Here is a 25,703-nt window from a genome sequence, read left to right on the forward strand (position 1 = left end):
AGAGACTGAATTCAAGTTTCAGTTTCCTCATCTGTAAAACTGAGATAATATTCAGTGCAGGAGGATTTTATGAGACAGTACATTTGAAGAGTCTGGCAGATAATGGACCATTCGTTCTCTTTGTCCTTTGACTTATGTGGGTGTGCTCTGTCTCAAAGGGGTCACAATTTAGGGAATCTGGTACAAGGCCGCCTCTGTTAGCATATGAAATAGGAAAAATAGATGAAAAAAGACTAGCATACAGAAAGACACCGAATAGTTACCAAATAAACTGAGGTACACAGGTATAAACTTGCCCTTTTTCTCCTTGAATAGAAGCCTCCATCCTGAGTCAAGTCTCAGATGCTAAAAGCAGTTTAGTGTCCAGTGTTGCAAAATGGATGGTACAAGTTTTGCTTAGATTTAAAAATTCATAATCATTTTGTCTAAATCTTGTAAACAGCATTCTTTATTCTAATTGAAATGAGTGCTTATTTTTGACGAATTAAACAGAAACACTGTAACTTAATCTCTAGCCATTAACATCACTTCAAAACTGTTAAACTGTGGTTTTCCAGTCTGTTAATGCTAGCAAAGAAAAATCCATAGTAAAAGCAAATTTGCCATTAATCAAGGACCATTCTTCTTAAAAGTAAGAATTTATTAGACATATAGCAAATCTTAAGTCCAATAAGTAAGTTTTAGTGGGTTTTTATCTTTGATTATTTATAAAACTATGCATTGTTTTAAAATATTTTGGCCTGTTGATGTTTATATTTTCATTTTATCACCCTTTACACACTTTACTTTTCTGCAAATATGTCTGCTCTTATCTCTTTACGTATTTCTTTTCATATTACATATTTCATTATCACGTTTATTCATTTTCATAGTGATAAGGTTTCAAAACATTCCCCTTCCTTTCACAGGCACACTTCTTTCTACCAGAATTATTTGAAGAGCTGAACTCTTACCAATTGAAAATACTCCAGTTTATACTTAAAATTTACATTGTACATATGTCTATACACTATTAAAGTAAGAAGAAAAAATACAAAAATTTGACTTAGATTTTTTTAACAAGCTATTTGTTTCTTATGTAGCCATATACTTTCGAACTAAAGAAATAAAAGATTGGATTAGAAAAAGAAGTCCCCTAAAAAAAGAGATAGATACATATATACGTATGTATACACACACACACATATATATATATTTAAAGATTTTCTTTATAAAGTAGGGTCACATCTAATGCACTCTTAAAACCCTAAAACATGCAGTGACCCAGGCCTTGTGCTAGGTGAGTTACGTATTTCAGTTCTGATTCTCATAGCAACTCTAGAAGGTAGGCTTAGGATCATCAGGGAAGTAAAGTAACTTGCCTAAGGACACAAAAGCTAAACTCTGAGGTCAGGTTATTAATCCAGGTCTTTCTGATTCCAAAGTTTGTATGCTTTCCCTGAAGCCAACTCCTGCTTTTTTTTACCCTAAAGAAACTTAAAGTGGATGGCTCTGAGGAGTTACTTTATGCATCTTGGTGAACTCAGTGACCCTCACTTTTAATGTTTCAGTTGTTCCTCTGAAAGTTTCTCGGATAGTATCCAGGAATCTATTTTTATCAGCTGCAAAATCACATACTTATAATCAATTTATGTGATTATACTTGGGATTTATTGCCTCAGATGTAAGCTCTCTAATATGGTCATCAATTTGAAGTACTATTTAATGCTTTCTGTAATTAGTACAAATAAACAGATTTCTCTCTCTAAATAAGACATTAGGACAGCTTTTCTGATTAGCTATAGCTATTTGTATATGGCTCATCTTCAGAAAATTTGACAACAAATTTATTGAATATACACTTGTGAAAAGTATTATTAATATCTTGTAGAACTGTTCCCTTTACATGAGAATACATTGAAGATTTTCTTTTAAAATTACATCACTATTCTCTTTTGACTAGAGCTACTGTGTTAAACTAGATTTATTGTAAACTGCTTGGTGGCATCCATCTCAGAGAGCTGCCCTTTACTGGAGTAAAGGAAGGGAGGTAAACATACCTTTATGCCCTTGCACAACCAAAGTGATTACAGTACTTTGTCAGAAAAATGTGGGTACACTTAATGTACTGTTCTTCCAGAAAAGATGCAAAGCAAAATAACTTGTTTGTGGCCAGACGGAGGGCTACAACATTGTGAGACTGAAACAGAATGGACCAGAAAAACTCAGTACATTCAGAATAGATCAGAAAATATGATTCATTTACTTCATGGAAAAACAGGATGTCTTGATAGGTGAGAAGGGAAAAATGTCCTTTGCTTAAATATTTCAAGTTCCCTCTGCCAGTTGTTTAGCATTCTCCTCCCTCACCTGCTTAAATGTTCACAAAAAGGGTGTTTCATATGCTGAACAATCTCTGGATCATCCTTGTTCTTGAACAGTCCTGACAGCTTTAAGACTGTAATTCTAGAAACAGGAGCCTGATATTAAGCATCTGGACATGCTCTCCATTATTTCCTCCCAAAGAAAACAATAGCTGGGTAACGTTACACTCTAATGGAATCCATTTTCACTAAATATGTACATTTAGTCAGATGCAGTTTGGTAGACCATAAAAGAGAAAAAGAAGAAAGTATTTAAAACGAGAAGGGCAAGTATTGATATAATGCCCATTAAAAAGTGTCTGAGTAACTGATTACACATACATACATAATTGCAGACATGAATATTTATTTCAATACACCTGAGTCTTGGAAAGTTTTGAGAAGAAATATCAGTATTTAGCTACCAGGACCTTTATAATGGATGTTTTGGTTTGTGGACTTCCTGTGTTCCTGTCGTCCAATAATTTTTTTCTGTATGAAATTACAAGGAAGATTTTTCATTGGCATGGTAAAGGAAGAATTGAACTCTAAGGAAATTTAAAAATATATCTCTTGAGTGTCTGGATAGCTGATTGGCCCCAGATAAACTTGTTGATACTCTTGGTAATTTCCTATATTTCAGGAGGAATTGAATCTATTTGCATATTGACATTATATGCATAAATATGATCTATATATTCCCACCAAAACATGTGGCATTTGGCTGATAAAAAATCTGAAAACCATTTCAGAGGATGAACAAATAAAATAATTGAAACTTTTAACCTGGAAAGAATGTCTAGCAGTATTTTAAGTGCTGATACGGAGGTGCTACATGTTAGGACCCTGTGCTAGATGCTGAGGATACAGAAAGAGTTCTTGTATTATATAGCTAGTATGATGGAAACAGTTATTCTTTGTAACTGAAAGAAATAACTGGGACTAATGGTTAGGTAGGCATTACAGAGATTAAACTTTAATTTTGTTTTAGGTAAAAATTTTCTAAAAGTCAGATTTTATGAAAGTAAATGGGCTGTTTTGTGTTATAGAACTCTAGGAATGTTCTAAAGGTAATTGTGTGCCAATTTGTAGGAAATATTTAATATATATTAGTATATAAATATGGCGTAACTTCCTACGTTTCCTCTCAACTCGATGATTTCTTTTCAAAATCGTATGTAATTTATTATTAGTCAAAGTTAACTCAGAGTTAACCTTGGCCTACAGAAAAAAGCTAAACTAGGTGTCAGACACTTTTCAGAGAAGCAGGGAAACCTACTATTTGTATTCCTGTCACAACTGCCTTAGAAAGGAGAGGGCCAATCTTGCGCAGCTGTTTTTCCTCATCTCACTGGATTTTAGACTACAAAAAACAGGCCACCGAAGGACCTATGAAAACCTGTCTCCATCCCATGGCCCAGTAATTTTGTGTGTGAGGTTAATCACTAGATCCTGCCCTTTCTTTGATGTCTTGGAGGGTGAGGGTAGTTGTGGCCTCCAAGATCTGTCAACTTCAACATCCACCTGATTTCATAGTTTACCATAGAATTCTGGGCTTGAAAGAACTTCATTCAAAAACTTTTCTTGATATCATATTAAATTTACAGTCTTACATACTTAAAATGAGAGGTATTCAGTTACCTTTCCTGGAAATAGAATGGAATCCTGATCAGAGCACTGGAAACAAGAGAGCTCTAAGTTTATACTTTTCTCCTTATAGTTGCATATTCCATGTCTTCCATAAATTGAATCATAGACTATTTTTCAAATCTGATCTACAAATCGTTGCAGTTGGGGCCAGCTTTGTATCTGAACACTTTATCATTTAAGAGATTCTGTGACTCTGAAGATCTGGAATGACAAATAAACTTTGTCTCTATACATTCTATTTGATTTTCATTACAAATGAAAGCTTTCCAAAGTAGACTTTTTTGGTTTTTTATTCTTCAGCACTTTCCCCCCACTTTAAGGAATATCACAGAATTAAGAGTTTGAGGGGCTTCCCTGGTGGCGCAGTGGTTGAGAGTCCGCCTGCCGATGCAGGGGACACGGGTTCGTGCCCCTGTCCGGGAGGATCCCACATGCCGCGGAGCGGCTGGGCCCGTGGGCCATGGCCGCTGAGCCTGCGCATCCGGAGCCTGTGCTCCGCAGCGGGAGGGGCCACAACAGTGAGAGGCCCGCGTACCGCAAAAAAAAAAAAAAAAAAAAAAAAAAAAAGAATTAAGAGTTTGGGACAGATGGCTAATTAAGTAAAAATATGGAAGTAAAATTTCTTTTGCATTTCTCATGTACTTAAAGGTACATAGAATCCTGTTCCATAGTGACCTTATTCTGCACATGAGAATGATTTGTTTTCTCTCCTACATTATGTAGGCTCATGAAAATTCGTATTGGTAAATTTATTTTTAAAAAATTTCTTCAGCAAAACGTGAATAAGCAAGAGGAAAATGAATTCATTCATTCTTATTTCATGAAAAATAATAGAACAGCCATTGAGGCTTTTATCTAATCTGAAACTGAAAAAAATGTCAATGAGTGGAACACTGGTGAAATTTCTGAGTAAAGTTTAATTTTAAATTATAAATTTTTATATAAAGTACTTGAAGTAGGAAAAAGAATTTCAGAACTCTGGTCAATATATTTACAATAATGTCTATAGCTAAAGAAAAGTGAAATAAAAGGATTAACAAAAACACTATACATTTTAATTGCTGACTTGTTAATTCTCAAAAACGTCTTGGAAAATGACATCAGGACTATAATGAATCTCAATATGATATTTAATATTATGAAATTCTGGAAACAAAAAAGGGAACAAATTGGATTATAGGAAATTAATATTTTAGGTAATTTAGTTTACATATAATTAGTACTGTTAATGTACTAATTATAATAGTATTATAATATTATGGTATTAATAATATTATCTATAACAAATGAAGCCAGGTTTTTTTATAAAATAATATACCAATCCTGAGAAATTTTCCATGGTAGAATAACAACATATTTTACTAGAAAAATAAATGAGGAAATAACTCCTACTGTCTTAAGCTGTTTGAGCAGTTAACTGCATGTGTCCATGTGTTGGCCAAACAAGAGCCCTTGTAGTACTTGCTCTTGTGTCAGCTCTTGTGTCAGTCAGCAAGACGGTCCTCAGAGGATCACTGGGACTTCAAAGGAGAGCAGCTGGGGGCCAGATGGGGCAAGTGGTAGCCACGAAAGGGTTAATTTGGTAATTTCCTAAGAAAAGTGTCTTCTTCCCTGGCAGCTTTCCTATTATTTACACAAAAAAGTCATGGTGCTGAATTATAAGAGAAAAAGAATTGGTCTCTAACCTTCAAATTACTTTTCTTCTGCAATATCTGGTTCACTCAGTATAACCCACTCTTATCTAATTCAGAATTATTATAAACTTTAATTGTGAACTTGTTATGAGGATCATCTGTGAGCGAGTCTGTGTGTGTGTGTGTGTGTGTGTGTGTGTGTGTGTGAGAAAGAGAGAGAGAGAGAGAGAGGGAGATGGTTTGGGAAGAGGGATGGATCTGTCTAAAACTTGGACTGAAATTGTGTAAATGAACTCAGAAAATTTATCTTAAGTGAATGTAAGCAAACCTTCCGATCTCTTGTGGCCACATTGGTCTTTGGAAGTGGTCTGCAATGCAAGGGCATTGCATGGCAAACTCATAGCTTGGCTTTTATCCTCATGAGGTCTTAGGTTGGTAACAATCCGGGGATAAAGGAAGCTAAATGGCCCCACTTGGTGAGAGGAGAGGAAGGTATGAGAACTTAATAGTGGAGAGGCTGCTAAATATAGTGTCTGCTGGCCGTTTCCATAAACCACAAAATGCTCTTTAAGTTCTTCAAACCAAATTACTTCAACCACTAGATAAGGTTTCAACGCATGATATTATTATGCTGCAGCCTTTTTTCCCGCTTCCAAGTTAATATCTTTGTTTTGATTTTGGCTGGGGAAGTTCCTTTGTTGGTCAGCTGCAGCATTTCCATTAATTCACATAAATTCCCCATCTCACAATGCTTGCCAGTTTTCTCCCTGCCCAAACAGGAGAGATAACATTCGCAGTGTTGCATGAAACATCTAAAATTAAAATTATTTTTCCCAGAGCTTCCGACCACTGGATTGTGAATAACTTTGATATTATTCACAACCTTCCTAATCAAAGCAATGAACTTGGGAATACTTTTTATTTTACCTAGGAACTAAAAATCTTTATGATATTAGAAATTATTTATAGGTTTTAAAAAATAAAGGGGTACCAGAATTGCTTCAGAGATTTCAAAGAAATCCTGCCCGGAGCAGTGATCCCTGAGAGCTTATATGGCATTCCCCTTCAATTCCTAACATCATGGAGTTACCCAATAGGCTTCATGGGCCTAATCCAGCAATCTAATCAGTCACCAATCCAAGTGGCCAATATATTTACTAAATATCGATCAGGTGTGAAGCAAATTGGTCCTCATAGACACTGTGGCAATGATTACGTGGGCAAAGTTAACTAGAATTTCACCGTGTAAATAAACTAGAGAAATTAGTCTGTTAGTAGAATGATTAGGAACCTCCATTTACTGAGCGTATTTTACCATGTATCAGGCATGGGCTAAGTACTTCATAGACACAATCTCTTGAATTACTGACAACAACCAGAGAGAGAAACATTATCTTAAAAATTTTACAGATTTTTGGGCATATGCTCCTTTAATCAGTTTGCCCAAGGGTACATGGTCACCAGTGGAAGAGTCAAGATTTAAGCAAGATTCTGAAGGCCATGCTCTGAACCCTTGCTACTCCATGCTATTGAATTGAACCCTGCTTAGCCAGGCTTTGGGAAGAACGGAAAAGAATAAACTTCTTTGCACTTGAACCGTTTTCTGATTGAAAGCAACCCAAAGAGAGATCCATACTGGTTCTGTGCAGTATCCATATGAGATATCCATAGCTCCTGAAAGGATCCCCATTCAATCCATATGCAACTCTTTCTTTCTCAGAGGGCACAGGAACACCTGGTGAGGTCTCATTGAAACAGCTATGTGATAACAATGATAGCAATAAGCCCAAAGAGCTTTCATCTGTCAGGCACTGTTTTTTTTTTTTTTTCCGGTACACGGGCCTCTCACTGCTGTGGCCTCTCCCATTGCGGAGAACAGGCTCCAGACGCGCAGGCTCAGCGGCCATGGCTCACGGGCCCAGCCGCTCCGCGGCATGTGGGATCTTCCCGGACCAGGACACGAACCCGTGTACCCTGCATCGGCAGGCGGACTCTCAACCACTGCGCCACCAGGGAAGCCCAGGCACTGATTTAAGTGCTTTCCATGCAGTATCTCAATTCCACCTTCACAGCAACCCTATGAGGTAAATTCTCATGTTCTGGGGCAAGAGTTAAGTGGGGGTCGGGAGGAGATTTTTCTACTCAAATATGTGTGTAAATGCTACCTACTGTATTCTCTTTTTAATGATTCATAGTTCACATTAGCCTAGTAAAGACTCTGAGAGTTTCTGCGGTAAAGAAACTTCTTTGTTCTAGCCAGAATATTCAAAATTTATTTTAATATATACTCCTATCGCCACTAACACCTATTAACATGCCACAGAGTACAGATTGAGGATTGCTGTTCCAGATCTTCAGTAATAGCCTGAATTCAGAAGCAAAGCCATGGGCAAATCTTTAATGGCTAGGAGGTGGGGAGGGGGGCAGCCCGTGGAGAGGGGTGTTACTCCAGTGATTCTATAGACCACACCAGGGACACTGGGCTCAGGTGAGCAAAGCTGCATTCCACGTGCCAATCAGAAAGTTGTCTGCCAATGCAGAAATACATAGAGGGAAAGTCTGGCGCTTAAGTACAGGTTGGCACTCGACCCAAACCTTTGAGCATTTCTGCTATTTTCTAATGCAAATCTTTCATCTAATGATCTGGTGATTCCGTGGCTTAGGGCAGACTAGCACCATGAATGTAACTGATGGTAACAGGGTAAGTCTGTTCAAGCAGAGGTAATCTTGTTACATTTGCTTGTGAAAATTGTTGGTATTTCACAGCCTGCTGCTTAACTCAGGACTCTGGGGAAAGGTTTAGCAAGTGATTTAGATTCAAAATCCCGTCACCTTTCTGGCTCCATGGGATCAGTTTAGAGTTTAGCATCAGGACAGAGACCAAAAGGAGCCATGCAAGGTTGGCCGTGGAAACAACTGGAGTTAGAGGATCCGAGTGGCAAAATGAGTAAGGGAATGAACTGTCACTGGAGTTCAGGGTTTGAAGCTGAGGATGTAGAATGAATGGTTATGAAGCCTTCAAAAGTGTGAGCACCAATGAGGAACCTCATTAATGGGTTGGATTTGGAAAGATACAGAGGGCTCGAACCTGTGTCCCCGGCATTTGCAGACGGATTCTTAACCACTGTGCCACCAGGGAAGTCCTTCAATGACTTACTATGAAATAAAAAAAACTTACTAAACTTTTTTTATATTTATTGCGCATTAAAATAATATTTTGGATAGGTTGGGTTAAACTAAGTATATCATTAAGATTAATTTTGCCTGTTTCTTTTCACTTTTTTAACGCGGTTAACAGAAAATTCTAAATTAGTGTGTGGCTCCCGCTAATGGACACTCCTGCTGTAAATCTTGCCCACACTACTGTAAATAGCCCCTTTATACTCTTCAAATACACAGCTTAAATATGCCATCAGTTTTGACTGGTGGAACCTTAACTGATTCCACTAAAACCAAAGAAAGACCCAAAAAACTGTGACTAATTTTATTTCTTGTGAGTTAAATCACCACTGTGTTTTTAAAGAGAAAAAAAATAGGCTTCTTTGGGGGGATACATATATTCAGTAGGCACTATTAGCTTGGCGACACTTGGCTTTTAATGTTTCCTGAACAATTTTTACAGTGTGCTCTAGAAGAGTAATCCTCAAAAGTGTTTCCGGAATGGAAGGAAGTATTAATATTGTTAAGTAGCTATCAGATGCCAGAAAATTTTTTGATAGATTATCCAATCTCCCAGACCACATTCTGTTTCTTCCACAGCCCCACGGGTAACACTTTCAAACAGACCTAGAAAAGACCATAGCTCACAAAACTTCCGTGAAAAGGAGCTTCTAGCGGAGGCTTGTCAGGTCACTTGCAGGAAGGCAGAGACAGAGGTTTGGTGGCATGAATCGAGCTGGTCCGGGCAGGCTGCGTTCTGCTGAGCCCACCGCCAACCCCAGCGCAGTCTCACCCCATCCTTAATCAGAGTGCTACGTGGACCCTTAGACAGTCTTGCTTCCCTTTAATGACACTGGGAAAGGATGAGGATGTAAAGAGAGGCTCAGAGATGTAAACTGTACCCAAGTCACAAAAGGGACGAAGGTCCTTGGGCTTGGGGTTGAAAACATCATAGTGCTGCCTCCCATTCTTATTTTCAATCTATGCATAATTTGATCCTCCTGCATTTGACTCTGACCTACTCTGTAATTCTTCATGGGAGTTTTAAAGTGATGTTTACACATGTTAGCAGTTGTTGCTTCGGACTTCACTGTATCCTCCCTAGCTAACTGGGTGTGAAATAAAAATGTGTTTTTAAATGCAGGTAGGGACTGTACTTGAACCCATGTTAAGTCTGGAATTGTGCACAGCTGTGTGACATTAAACACTAAAAAGGGAATTACAGGAACCGCCAGAATCACTGCAGAATTGGTCATGGTTTTGTACTCCTTATTTAGTGCAAGGAATTCTTTGGGTGCATAATAAACAGTGACTATCTGATTAAATGTAACAAAGAAAGGGATGCTCCTTCCTTTATCCATTTTATATTTTTGGTCTGATCTAATATGACTGTGTGACCATCTAGACATGCTCTCATCTAAACTCTTTCGAAACTGAAAACAGAGGCAGTGTTACCTGGGGATTAAAAGAGAGCTTGGAAGCAGGCAGACCAGAGTTCAGCTGTGTTATCTAGATGCTGTATGACTGTGGCCTAGCTCCTATACCTCTCTACACCTCAGTTTCCTTGTCTGCAAGAAGAGGGTAACAGCATAGCAGTTAGAGTTCTTCAGGTATAAGCAATAGAAACCAACTCTGAAGCAACCTATACAAAATCGTTTTTAAAAAGGAATTTATTGTAAGGATATGAGAAAGCTGAAATAATCACATGAAGGAATGAACTGAGCCTCAGAAGAGCATGAACCCATGGCACTCCAGGGTTCTAGAAAACAAGACCTTTGGGGCCTTATTAGGGCACCTCAGCCAAAATAAAAGACCTCTTACAAAATTTCATCCTTTGGCTTTCTTACTCAAGATGCAAATTACCAGAAAGAGTCTGAGTGGCCTAGTTGAGGTCCTGCCTTCCTTTCCTTGATGAAGGGAGGGCAGGAGAAGGAAGGGTGCCCCCACTGACAAACTGTAGCAAACGAGGGAGGCTGATTTCTTAAATAAAACAGCAGGGTGATGTTACCAAGGAAAGGGATATGGGTGCTGGGCAAGCAAAGAAATGAAGTATTTTACATTCTCTTGACTTATAGAGTCATTATGCTGTTCAAATGAGATCACTGACATAAGTACACACAGTTAACAGTACATATAAATTGTCAAAGATAATTTTTAAAAATTATCAATAAGAAAAAATTTATAATTTAGTTTATCCTCCTCATTATGCTCTCAGAGCATATTTTAAACACACACGCACACAAACAGAGCAGTCCCTTAGATTTTACTAACGGGGGTATTGTAACAATTTGCTAACTAGATAGATATATATGGAAAACAAAATAAGTAGTAATTATGTCCCAAATAGATAGCATGCAATTATTTAATTAAAAAATCTGCCTTCACTTTTTCAAACATAAGCCAACAATAAATCCCACGCCATCTATTTTAGTTATGGTAAATCATAGTCATATGTGGTCGTGATTATGGCTAATTGTGGGATAAAGGATTTAATTTTAGAGTATGAATGAAATACACTCTTGTTGACATTTATGCATGACAGTCTCGGAACAATAGGGAAAGAGCTAACAGCCATGTGATGAAAATCCCCCTATAAAGAGAATAATAAAGAACATTTAAATCAAGGATTCTGATTCTTAATGATGGTACTGATGATTCTGGAAGCTTGGGCCCTCCATATTTAGAATGCACCAGCTGCTTCAAATTAGAGAGACTGTAGACTCTTCTGACGTGGGTTCATTGATGGGGTGTGTGTGTGTGAGAGAGAGAGAGAGAGAGAATAAGTCTTTCCAGCTATGTGCAAACAGAAAGTCTAGAACACTTCCCTGAACTATCGGTCTACAGAGAAAATATTCTGTGGTAAACTGCTATCCCACACTAAGACTGCGAATCTACATTGAAATTTGTAACTTTTTAAAGAACATTAAGAGAGATTCTATTTACACTTGGCCTGAAATTGCTTGTGAACTGAACGAAAGTGCCAGGAACTTAAAAGGAACCAACTGTATTATTTTTTTTCAAACTTCTGCTTTCACTTCACAATAATGTCTTCCATTAAAACTAAATGATTAGCGCCCTTAAAGCAAGGCCTCAAACAATTAACGTAAGACTCGAAGTTGTTTCCCTCATTGGAAATTTTTAGTGAAAATCAAAATATTCATTCAATATCAAGAGGAACCAGAGAATGCCCTCTGCTTCTATAACACATATCTAGTAAGAGAAACTCCTGCTGCACTGCTACATAGTGTCAAGATATAATGCCTGTCAAAAGTTTTCAGGGACTTCTGCAAATAAATATGGGTTGAAGGAAATTTTTTATTGCGCCATTTTATAATTGTACTGTGTGCGGTACACTCTTGATATTGAAATCACCCTTTCTATTCTGGAAATATCTTAACATTCACACAGTGACTCTGAGCTACCATTAGGGGGCAATGTGGAGGAAGCTTGGCTAACTGGGATCTATTGATTCCTTTCAGTGTATTTTTCATTTCAATTATTGTATTTGTCCTCTCTGATTGTTCTTCATATTTTCTTTGTTAAAAAATTCTAACTTCTGGCTCTGTACATTCGTTCTCTTCCCAAGTTCTCTGATCATCTTTACGATGCTTATTCTGAACTCTTTCTTGGGTAGACTGCCTACCTCCACTTCACTTAGCTGTTCTTCTGGGGTTTTATTTTGTTCCTTCATCTGGAACATATTCCTCTGCCACCTCATTTTGTCTAAGTTGCTATTGGTATTTTTATGTATGTGGTAGGTTGGTTACATTGCTCAACCTTGGCGAAGTGGCCCTCTGTAGGAGGTGCCCTATGGGTCCCAGCTGTGCGCCCCCCTCTGGTCACCCAGGTTCTAGGGGTTTCCCCTAAGAAGTGTGGGTCCTTCTGTGGTGGCAGGCTGACTTTGTGGGCAGTCTGATAGGCTTGGTTGGCTCCTAGTCTGGTTGGTTGCCAGGCCCTGTCCCGTATGGATGCTGCTGGCTGCTGTTTGGCAGAGTCTGGTTACAAGGTGGCTGATTGCAGAACCCTAGGGGGCCCTAGGGCTAGTGCTCGCTCACCAGTGGGCAGAGTCAGGGTGCCCGAAGGCCCACTGGTAGGGGCGTTGCCCACCCACTGGCAGGGGAAGCCAGAACGTGGGATTCTAGTGCCAGTCTACTGGCAGGCAGAGCTGGTTCCTGGAGTCTGGCTACAGGACCCAGGGATCCCAGAGCTTGCTTCAGCTGGTTGGGGTGGGGGGGTTCCTGACACAGTTGGGTATGAGGTCTGGGGTGTCCCGAAGGTTGTGAGGTGGGCCAGGGCCCAGCTAGTCCCAGGGTATGGTCTGGCCTGTGTTGCAGGATCATAGTTTTCTTGCTTCTCGTGTCTGCCCCTGGTGGGTGAGGCTGGTCTAGTGGCTTACGCAGGCTTCCTGTCGGGAGGGTGCCTGCCGACTGATGGGTGGAGCTGGGTCTTAGCCCTCTGGTGGGCTGGGCCATGTCTAGGGGCACGTCTGGAGGCAGCTGTGGGCTCTTCAATCTTTAGGCAGCCAGTCTGCTGATGGGAGGGACCATGGCCCCACCCAGTTAGTTGTTTGGCTGAGGTGTCCCAGCACTGGACTCTACAGGCTATTCAGTGGGGTCAGGTCTTGGCACTAACGAGCCAATATGTCAGCTGCCAGGAGTGTTCTCGCATTTGAATGTTCCCCAATATGTCTCCCACCAGTGTCTATGTCCCACAAGTGAGCTGCAGCCCTACCACACACACCTCTCCAGAAGACTCTCGAAGACCAGCAGGTAAGTCTGGTGCAGGCTCCTATCAAATTACTGATTTCTCCCTGTGTCCTGGTGTGCATGAGATTTTGTGTGTACCCTTTAAGAGTGAAGTCTCTTATTTCCCCCAGTCCTGTGGAGCTCCTGCAGTTAAGACCTGTTGGCCTTCAATGCCAAATGCTCTGGGGCCTCATCTTCCTGGTGCCAGACCCCCTGGTGCCAGATCTTCTGGAGCCAGAACCCCCCTCGTTCTGGTCCCTTATGTCTCTAGTTGCAGAAGATCTTTTCTGGTAGGTTCCAGTCTTTATCATCAATGGTTATTCTGCAGATAGTTGTGATTTTGAAGAGGAGGTGAGCACAGGGTCTTTCTGCTCTACCATCTTGGCTGCTTTCTGATCCAGCAGCAGCTGGGATCTAAACTGGGTCCTGAGCAAAGACTCAGGTGGATTTTGTATTGTATATTTGAATATCTGAGTGAGATTCCTTTCCTTCCTCATTCCCTCCCACCTTCCTCACTTCCTTCTTTTCTTCCTCTCCCCCTCCCTCCCTTTCTTCCTTTCTTTCTTTACTTAAATGTTTTGTGATAATTATAGATTCACAAACAGTCGTAATAAATAACATAGATTTGCTGTACTCTTTGCCCAGTTTCTCCCAGTGGTAACAACTTGCAAAACTATAGTACAATATCACAACCAGGATAATGACATTGATATAGGTCAAGGTATAGAACATTTCCATTCCACAGGGACCTACCATGTTCCCTTTTATAGTCACATCTACTTCTCTCTTGCCCTAATTCTGTCATTTCAAGAATGTTCCATAAATGGAGTCATACAGTATATGATCTTTGGAGATTGGCTTTTGTCACTCAGCATAATTTTCTGAAACTTCATTCAAGCTGTTACGTGTATCAACAGTTCATCCTTTTTATTGCTGAGTAGTATTCCATGGTATGGATACACTGGTTTGTTCAACTATTCACCTGTTGAAAGACATTTGGGTTTGTTTCCGATTTTTGTCTATTAAGAATAAAGCTGCTACAGAAGCTTGCATACCAACGTTCATAGCAGCATTATTCACAATAACCAAAAGGCAGAAACAACTCAAGTGCACATCAACAGATAAGTGGATAAACAAAATGTGGCATATATATATATAAGCATGGAATATTATTCGGTCTTAAAAAGGAATGAAATTCTGTATATGCTACCACATGGATGTACCTTGAAAGCATTATGCTAAGGGAAATAAGTCAGACACAAAAGGACATATTGTATGATTTCACTTATATGAATTACCAAGAATAGGCAAATTCACAGAGACAGAAAGTAGCATAGAGGTTATGAGAGGCTGAAGGAGAGAGAGAAATGGGGAGTTATTTAATGAGCGTGAAGTTTGTGTTCGGGATAATGAAGAAGTTCTGGAAATGGATAGTGGCGATGGTTGCACGATACTGTGAATGTTCTTAATGCTAGTGAATTGTACACTTAAAAATGGTAAATTTTATGTTATGTATATTTTACCGCAATTTAAAAAAAAGAATATATAAGCATCTGTGCATAGGATTTTGTATGAACAGAAGTCTTAATTTCTCTGGGATGAAAGTCCACGAGTGCAATTGTTGGTTTGTATGATAGTTACCTTTTTGTTTTTCAAGAAAATGCCAAACTGTTCTCCAGACCGGTATGCATTTTAATTCCCATCACCAATGTGCGAGTGATCCAGTTTCTCTGCATCCTCACCAAAATGTGGTGTTGTCACTAATATTTTAAAAAATGTTAATCATTCTGATAGGTGTGTATTGCTATCTCATTGTGGTTTTAAGCTGCATTTCCCTAATAACCAATGACGTTGGACATCTTTTCAGATGCATTTTGCCAATTTATATATCTTCTTAGGTGAAATGTCCCTTCGTGTCTTTTGCCTACTTTCTAGATGTGTTTGCTTTTTCACTGTTGACTTTTGAGAGCTCTTTGCATATTCTACATACTAGACCTTTGTCAGAGATGTAGTTTGCAAACATTTTCTACTACTCTGTCACTGTCTTTTAATCCTTCTAACAGTGCCTTTCATAGAGCAAAAGTTTTAAATTTTGATGAAGTCTGACTTATCATTTTTTCTTTCTGTGGATAATATTTGTTTTGTGTCCGGTCTAAGAACTCTTTGCTTAGTCCTAGATCCCAAAGTTTTCTCCTCCTTTTTTTTTTCTAAAAATTTTACAGTTTTACATTTACATTTAAACCCATGATTTATTTTGAGTGGATTTTTGTATAACGTATACAATTTAGGTCAAGATTATTATTATTTCCCTTATGGATAACCAATTGCTTTTGCACCATTTGTTGAAAAGAGTATCCTTTCTCCATCAAATTTTTTAAGTAACCCTGAAATAATGCTTGTTTCTTCCTTCCTTCCCCCCTCCCTCCCTTCGTCTTACTCTTTTTGGCCACTGCTTCACGTTATCAACAGTATCTTCACTGTAGCTGTTTTTCTTTCTGTAAACAGAAGTTTGGGCACCTTCATGCTATGAAGTTTGATGACTGTGTATATGGAAGGCACAAATTTATGTTCTCCTATATATTTATAAAACACCTAAATCAGCATTTTGCTAGCCCATTTTTGTACTTTCATAATCGTCATGTTAATTGAGCAAAAGAGAGATGGAGACGGGTAAAACATTCCAGTCCTCTCTTTGTTGTACAACGTACTCAGCAGCCTCAGTTCATCTGGATTTATTTCTGTTCTGGTGTATTAGGAGCACCAGGAACTTGGGAATGAGGCACAGGTGACTTTGTAGTTAGCAAAAGTGGTGCTGAGAGCAGTAATTTATGCAAATAGATCCTATACATTCCTTCTTTCCTCCCTCCTTCCCTCTCTCCTTCCTCCTATGAATAGTTAATAAATAACTGGGAATAATATGTTACACAAAATAGACAGGTCTTTGCTTTCATAGAGGTTTTATCCTAGTGACAGAGGAAGAAGACAAGTAAATAGATTAAATAATCACGGATTAGAATGAATGCCATTTTATAAGGTTTTATCATTGTCATACACTGAAATACTTCAAACCTTCAAATATTAGTTGTGTTGACTGTGATAACAGAATTACAAAATGTGTCATTAGAGTGATATGTTTTGATTCATTGACACTATTTTATTGATTTGCCCCATATTTATTGCATATACCAACATTGTGCTAGTTGCTGCTATAATCCGGAAGAAAAAAACTTCATAAGTTTTGACTTCCAAGGATTTATAATTTAGCTGAGGAGACAAGAATATACATAAACAAGTGTCATATAAAGAGAATGAATGATACATGAAAGTAAAAAAATGACAAGAGTTCAGTGAAGAGGCACAGTCCCTTCCCTTGGGAATAATCATGGAAAAGCATGGGTAGGCAACATCGTAAAGCTGGGCTTTGCAGCCAACCTTAAAGGAAGACAGGATTTCAAGTAGTCAAAGACCATGGAAGAGGCAAAGGGTAATGGAATGATGGCCCTAAGAAAGGCTCAGCGTGGGGAGAAAACACGACTCCTCTGTTTCAGAAATGATACAAAGACCGGTTTGACATAGTTTAAAAAGTAGGAGATTCAAATACAAAGGGAACAAAATGCATGGCAATGCATTTTGAATGCTAGTGGAGAGATGTCTATTTGTACCCTGACCCTGTACTCACAACAGCTTCTAAAAGAATCCAAACAAAGATTCAGGCTTTAAAGAGGATGGAAGACTGTTTCCATTTGTGTAATAGCTTTTAAGATTTTAGACTGAATAAAGTGTAATGTTTTATTTAAAAAATTTTATTTTTCCAATGAAAGGCTAGAAATACTTAACTAATGTGTCAACATGAAATCACAATAATTTGACTGTTATTTCAATTTACTTAAAAAAGTGAATTCAGACCATACCTTTATGAATCCACAGGGCACAATTTTGCTTTACTCTGATTCCATCCATTATTACAATATACATTCCAATATATTTTGCATCAGCAAAATTATGAGATCATTTTCACCTGTTGCTTTTTTCAATCGGGCAGCATGTTCAAGAGTTGGAGTCCTGACCTGTATTGAATCCTTGCTCGTGTCACTTAATAATAATAATGTTTATGTCATGTTGTTTTTGTTAAGGATAAAAAGAGACCAGGTATGTGAATTTTTAAAAAAATTGGTATAGTGCAAATTTAACATTATTAGATAATAAACTTCATGATGGCTTAGACTGCCCTTCATATATCTTTGCATTCTCCGAGTGCCTACTGTGGTACCTGGCACACAGCACCTATTTACCATCAGTAGCATTATTGAAAATAGCAACTATACCACAGTACATTTATTTGCCTGTACACATAGAGTCTGTTTTTACGTTTGTTGATGAATAAATGAATGTTCTATGAACTTGTTTATAAAGAACTACTTATGTAGTTATTCTATTTAATCATAGTGAACCATTCAGAATAGAAAAGTCATATTATTTGTGTCAAAGAAAACACCACTCACAGAATTATTACTCATTATACTTCTGGGATGATATATCTAGTGTAATGCTGAATAAAAGTCAAATTACATGTGTTCTACTGGCTTCACTTTATGTTTAAGCATATATAATATAGTCAGTATATAACATGCCGAAAAGCTAAGAAGTTTAAACTAAATATTTAAACTTAATTTTTGATAACATGATTATATATATGTGTGTATATATATAAACGTATCTATAAGTATATACCTATATGTGCAAATAAGTAGATGTATAGATATTACAGATATACAACCATATGGTCTAAATTGAAATTAATACTGCTAGTGCCTCAGAATGTTCTGAGTTTCAAATCACATTGATAGTGAAAAAATTAACATGTACAGCTATACAGCAATTTTGTTGTTAAAATTAAAATTTTATTCCAGAACTCTTACTGCATTCTATATGGGAGAAGCTTTCTGTAATATAGATTGGTGTAGCAGAAGCTGTAATACAACTACCAAAATGAAATTTTATGTGTAGGTTTGTGGATGAGTAATTTAAGACTTGTAGTAGTAAAGTGACTAGTTTCATGTATTGTCCCCTTATGAATCTAGTTGACCATTTATAAAAGTCTTATGTGGTTAAATGTCCAGGTTTAACAAAGAAACAAGCACCTGGATACTGTGATGTATGAGAAAAGACAGAAACTGCATCTCTGCACGAGTGCAGCAAGTTTAAGTCGGTAGTAAGTCTTTGAACAACATGGCATCTGCTGAGTGTGTTACACACTTAGCAGAGCAGATCCTGAACACGTGCAAGTCCTCACGGTTTTGGTCAGCAGCAGTGTCCAACAGTGATATGGGGCTCCTTCTAGGATAAGTCACAAGTGTGTAATTTAGCATGGAGTGGCCTATTTACGGTACACAGGAGGATACCTTGCTGGTTGTTTTTTTCCAGAGTTATTAAATCTTAGCAGCAGTTAACATCCAGGATACTGTATGACTTTACACAAGATGACAGGATGCTTCCTACACTCTTCCTGTCTTTGAAAAAATGATATTAAGTAGTCTAATCAGAACTCAAGGAATGGGGAAAATGTGAGTTTTTGGGCCAGATGAACTTGCCTTCAAATCCTGGCTCTTTATTTAGCTTTTTTTGGCCCAGGTTTTAGTCTTTTTGTACAACAGACAGAACAATATGCACCTTGTATGGTCATTTTGAGTATTAAATGAGATAATGGATGCAAACCTTCAATATAATGCCCGACATCTGTTAGATGCTCACACTCCCGCATCCTTCAACATCACACCTCCTTTCCATTTCCTATCGTCCAAGGAGACACTAACAAAAAAATCTTAAGAGTTTTATAAATTTTCAAAGTAAAAACTTTGAATGCTTTCCTGTTGAAAATTGATGCTGATTCATATAAAAAGAATGCAATAGCTTCTGAGATATTGGTACCTATAAGAAAAAGCCAGCAACTGTTCTAAGAACTTTATATATGTTATTATTTTAATCCATACAGTATTAAATACCCCATCTGGTAGATATTATTCTAAGCATTTTGCATATGCTTATCATAACAATCGTGAGGAAGAAAGTACCAACTTACTTATATTGGCCTTATGACAAGAATACAAGCTCGGCAAGAGGAAGGCATGTTTAACAACCACCTTGTATTTTAATGTTACTTTGCTCTGCACTTAATACACAGTGAAGAAACATTAGTTGATTGTTCTTTCTTGAGAACTTTCACTGCTAAACCCAGAACAATGACAGTATAGAGACTCCATTTCCCTGATCCAAGTACTAACCAAGAAGCTCTAAGCAGTAAAGATGCACCTAGTAGGCGAAAAAGCAAGAGTCCTACTTTGTAATTTGTGAATAACCTTGATAAAGTTCAAACCTTGGGAAGTGGTTTGTTCATTTATGTAAAGATGGGGTGGAGAGATGGGGTAGGGGGTGGGCAGAGAAAGAGTGAGAGAGAGGGAGGAAGGGAAGGAGGGAGGGAGGAAGGGAGATGACAGTTCTCTAAATCCTCATGTGTTCGAGATTACTAGCGAATTACTCTTGAAGTACTCAGATTGCATTTCAGGAGTTGCGCTGAAAAAAGGTGTATTAGCAAAAAATTTATTATGGCATGACCAGTCTGAGACCCTTACTTCTCTGAACCTATTAACTAGCATCACAAAGGAATGGATGCTCCATTACAGTGGACTTAGAGTACCAAGGGGAGTAGTGTCAGGTTGCTACATCTGGATTATTTTCAGGGGTGGAAAATAAAATAATGAGGATACCAACTGGGCCACCCACTGCAAAATGTGGGTGACCAAATAAGCCAACGGAACCTCTAATGAGTATTTACTCCAAAGGACTCTGCATGTAAACTACTTCCAGACTGATGTGGTGCCAAGCTCAGAGGATTAAGTCTTTCAATGGCTTTTGTTGGTCAGCAGCCAAGGCATCTAGGAACAAAGGAGGGGGTCTCCTTATTAAACATATCAAGAATATTACTTTCAGACAAGAAGAATGCAAAGAATGGATCAAAGAACACCATAAAATAGATGGAAGACAGCAGAAATAAGTAACAACAGCGTCATTCATACTCTGAGTTCAGGGTGATTTCGTTTAGTTAGGGCATTATTTTTCAGAAGACTTTAAAGCACTGCTTAACATTTATGTGGTCTGGCCTACATTATAGGTAGTTGTGTACATGTCTTTGGTTTTGATGATCTGGAGGGCAGGAGTTTCCTCTGCCCTGTCTCATGAGTGCGCCATTAATCTTCTGGTGCTTTCTTCTTCCCGCACTAAGCAGAGTATAGGTATAGGTTGTTTAAGAATTATTTCTGAAATATGTTAAATTGAATTTGCAACCACTATTGCTTTAATAATATAGAAAACATAAGGAGGAACATATCATGGTATTTTTTTAAATTTTTTTTTTTTTTTTAAGGAGAGGTAAATCTGTAATACAAAGAAATTGCATGTCTAGAGAGAACAGCTCAATATCACTTAGAAAGTTAGTGGCTGGGTTTATCCTGACTTAGGGATCTTGTATATCTCAGACTAATCAAAGCCCCCAAAGCAATGCAAATGACAGAGTACATATGGAAAATCACATTCTCTGTATGTTTACCCAGAGAAAATACAAAGCAAGAAAATGTTTGCACACTGTGACAAAAGTCAGTGCTAGAACAGATTCTAAGATGGCCACCCAAACAAATGTTTACTTCTGTAAAGCAAAGCAAAACAAAACCTAATTGGGTATTTTAAAAGTTTGAAATGTAACAACAACACTTACTTGATTCCTTTTTTCCGTTTCCAAGTAGTTGTGTTAACATTTTGGAACATTTACCTTTCTGATTCTTCTCAAAGAAGCGGTCAATTGCATTTTATAGCAAGATTTCCTAAGAGACATTGTCAAATGTAAATCTTGGCCACCAGTTTCTCCCTCTTTAGGCACGAGGTAGCCACATGGGTATTCAGAGTTGGCCTGCAATCCTGGAACTGTACTGTATGGTTTAAAGACTTTTCCGATGATCAGCATTGCCTGTTTTGCCACAGTCCTAGCATAGATAACTGTCCCTCTTTTCTGAGTGGACTACAATTGCATGCTTGCAGTTATACACATATTCAGAAAGCTTCCAAAATGTTTGTTTATTTATAGTCTTAACAGTCTCATTATAGTGCCAGAAAATGTTTTCTGTGAAGGAGATAGCAACATTATCCCTATTTCATAAATGTGAAAACTGAGGTTACATAGTCACGCAGCTCAAAAGTGGTAAAACTGGGATTCAAACCCAAGCCACCTGGCTCAAGCACACTAAAGTTTGACCCAAACTCAAAAACACATGTTCTAAGGAAAATAATGATAGTGGTGGGATTTTCATAAAGTCCTATCCAACTCAGTATCCCTGAAACTGTATGGTATGCATCTCCCTCCTTTATTTCACATCCAGCTCCGTAGCAGAAATAGGAAGTTCTCCAGGTCTTATGCCCCTGGGCGGGTGGTCCCACACAGTAGATTTGACAGGAAGGTTGGAATTATGGAGTGAAGGAGATTTCTGACCAGTTTACACTCCTGGGGATATTTCTGTGCTCTCGAGGACTCCCTGTCTTCCTCTTGTCAGCTCCTTTCCTTTGCTACCACCAGTAAATTCCAAGTTGCTTTATTTCCCCTTACTTCAGAAGGCAGTAGAATATTTCTCACACCTAAAGCAAGCAAAGCGTATCAAAAACTTTTTCTTTTCTTTTGGCTGCTTTGGGTCTTCGTTGCTGCCCGCAGCCTTTCTCTAGTTGTGGCGAGTGGGGCTACTCCTCCTTGCGGTGGCTTCTCTTGTTGTGGAGCACGGGCTCTAGGCACACAGGCTTCAGTAGTTCTGGTGCATGGGCTCAGCAGTTGTGAGTCGCGGGCAGTAGAGCACAGGCTCAGTAGTTGTGGCACGTGGGCTCAGTAGTTGTGAGTCGCGGGCTCTAGAGCGCAGGCTCAGTAGTTGTGGCGCACGGGCTTAGTTGTTCCACAGCATGTGGGATCTCCCTGGACCAGGGCTCGAACCCGTGTCCCCTGCACTGGCAGGTGGATTCTTAACCACTGCGCCACCAGGGAAGCCCATATCAAAAACTTGTAAAGTTTCTATTGCCAGGGGGCAGAAAGAAACAGGTTGAAAGTGTGTCAGAAGGGAAAACATACCCTCCTTTCTTTTTTTAAACTATCCTTTCCCCTCCCCACCCCATCATTTAAACACTACAGTTGGTCCAAGTTATGTAATTGATTTTCAGAGTAAAGCTTTTTTGGTGTGTAATTCTGGAGTCAGCATGGCACTGAATTTCTGAGGGGAGGGCTGGGACACGTGGGGACAGATATATGAGGAAAGGGGGGGCCTTAGCACTACTGAGAGAGTAGGTCCCAGGAGTGATGGAGCTCAGGGAAATAGTCCTGGAGAAGGAGAAGTGGGAGCACGTGGGATGGCTCCAGGCTGTGTGAGACGAGAGGGAAGAGGGGTCCCAAACCGGAGCCTAAAAGTTTGAACAGAGGCAGAGGAAGGAAAGCCAGGCATCGGTTCTCAGCAAAGATCATGAAACTGCTTCTTTGCAGTAATTGACTCCTGAAGAAAAACAGAATTTAAAAAAAAAAAGCATAAATCAGCCTCATCCTCCAGGAACCTAGCACTCAACTTAATTTCAGAAAGGAGTTGGGATTTGTTTTAGGTCAAATGCTGAGATTTCTTCTTGAGTACTTTTGTTTTACTCTGGGAGTGTCTCTAAGTTGACCAGTCATGCTTCTGTGAAATCCAAATTGGCAACATGGGAAAGGGAGGGAGAGAATATGACCGTATATCTTGAGGGAGTGTCTTTTTATCTTCTCTTCAGTGGGGGAGTCAATAATATTAACTCCTTTTCTCTTAACCTGAAGAAACTACAACCAGAGCCAGCTCTTCAATTTTCTGTAAATCCCATGTGTGACAAGGGTTCGGGAATCTTGCCAACACATTCAAAGCCAAACTGCCCAGAAAGCCATATGGAAAATGAAGACTCAGAGACCTCATTATGCAGAGCATTCTATGCATTCTGTATTTCTGCTATCTGGTGGGCACACTGTGTTTCAAAACAACTTTAATTAAAGGTAAATATAGGAGCTTCCCTGGTGGCGCAGTAGTTGGGGGGCCGCCTGCCGATGCAGGGGACATGGGTTCGTGCCCCGGTCCGGGAAGATCCCACATGCCGCGGAGCGGCTGGGCCCGTGAGCCATGGCGGCTGAGCCTGCGTGTCCGGAGCCTGTGCTCCGCAACGGGAGAGGCCACAACAGTGAGAGGCCCACGTAACACACACACAAAAAAAAGTAAATATAACATTTGCAATAAATTTAAGAATATGAAGCAAGGTCCCACTATTTAGACTCTTACTTTAAATCTTAATCACAATCAAGGCCTCCTTAGTGGAGAGAAAAAAAAAGATTTATGTGTATGTACGTGCACACACACACACACACACACACACACACACACACACACTAATATGCTAGAGGGAGGGCTGCTATGGTTGAATCACTTTAAGCAAGTTGCTAAACTGTCCTAGCTTTATTATCCCCATCTATAAAAATGACAATAACAACCAAAATGAGACAAGCTCTGTAAAAAGTTGAGGAGCCCCACAGTGGATGGGGACTCTATTTGACTTAGGTATCTCCAAATCTTGGACCTCTACTACGTCTCACTCTCTGAGGTTTCCTTCCTTCCCTTCTTTCCTCCCTCCGTCCCTTTCTTCCTCTCTTCTTCCTTTCTTAACATGTATTTATCAACTCTATTAAATGCTATCTATTGTGTTCGAGGTAATTAAAATCCCCAGCAGAGAAGAAAGATCTGTACCCTAAGGTGGATGCATCCTTCTCTTTAAAATCCTTATGTAGCTTCCTAGTACTTTTACAATAGAGACCAATATCTGGGTCGTGGCCTAGCAAGCCTCATCTCAGTCCACTGCCATCTTGTTCTCATCCCTCTGGACACTTCGGCCTTCTTTTTCACCATGCAGTCTCCTGCCACACACATATATATATATATATATATATATATATATATATATAAAACGTTTTCCAGGATAGATCGTATCTTGGGTCACAAATCAAGCCTTGGTAAGTTTAAGAAAAGTGAAGTTGTATCAAATATCTTTTCTGACCACAACGCTATGAGACTAGATATCAATTACAGGAAAAAAATTGTAAAACATACAAACATATAGAGGCTAAACAATACACTACTAAATAACCAAGAGATCACTGAAGAAATCACAGAGGAAATCAAAAAATACCTAGAAACAAATGACAGTGAAAACACGATGACCCAAAACCTATGGGATGTAGCAACAGCAGTTCTAAGAAGGAAGTTTATAGCAATACAAGCATACCTCAAGAAACAAGAAACATCTCAAATAAACAACATAACCTTGCACCTAAAGCAATTAGAGAAAGAAGAACAAAAAACCCCAAAGTTGGCAGAAGGAAAGAAATCCTAAAGATCAGATCAGAAATAAATGAAAAAGCAATGAAATAAAACAAAAGCTGTTTCTTTGAGAAGATAAAGAAAATTAATAAACCATTAGACTGATCAAGAAAAAAAGGGAGAAGACTCAGATCAATACAATTAGAAATGAAAAAGGAGAAGTAAAAAGTGACACTGCAGAAATACAAAGGAGAGATTACAAAAAGCAAATATCTGCCAATAAAATGGACAACAACCAGGAAGAAATGGACAAATTCTTAGAAAAGCACTGCTTTCTGAGACAGAATGAGGAAGAAACAGAAAATATAAACAGACCAATCACAAGCACTGAAATTGAAACTGTGATTAAAAATCTTCCAACAAACAAAAGCCCAGAACCAAATGGCTTCACAGGTGAAGTCTATCAAACATTTAGAGAATAACTAGCACCTGTCCTTCTCAAACCCTTCCAAAATATAGCAGAGGGAGGAACTCTCCCAAACTCCTTCTATGAGGCCACCATTCCCCTGATACCAAAATGAAACAAAGATGTCACAAAGAAAGAAAACTACAGGCCAATATCACTGATGAACATAGATGCAAAAGTCCTCAACAAAATACTAGCAAACAGAATCCAACAGCACATTAAAAGGATCATACACCATGATCAAGTGGGGTTTATCTCAGGAATGCAAGGATTCTCCAATATACGAAAATCAATCAATGTGATGA

The 25,703-nt window shown here is 38.8% G+C and overlaps 1 protein-coding gene and 1 non-coding gene across 2 annotated transcripts in view; one reads left to right on the plus strand and one right to left on the minus strand.

Moving 5' to 3' along the window:
* DKK2 (dickkopf WNT signaling pathway inhibitor 2) overlaps positions 1-25,703 on the plus strand; it is a 101,004-nt gene that overhangs the window by 34,146 nt on the left and 41,155 nt on the right. The window lies entirely within an intron of this gene.
* Positions 11,858-11,971, minus strand: LOC116754855. Its single transcript, XR_004350185.1, has one exon. It is a non-coding gene; the product is annotated as a U5 spliceosomal RNA (small nuclear RNA).

This window comes from Phocoena sinus, chromosome 5, assembly GCF_008692025.1.
Source record: "Phocoena sinus isolate mPhoSin1 chromosome 5, mPhoSin1.pri, whole genome shotgun sequence".
NCBI classification, from domain to species: domain Eukaryota; kingdom Metazoa; phylum Chordata; class Mammalia; order Artiodactyla; family Phocoenidae; genus Phocoena; species Phocoena sinus.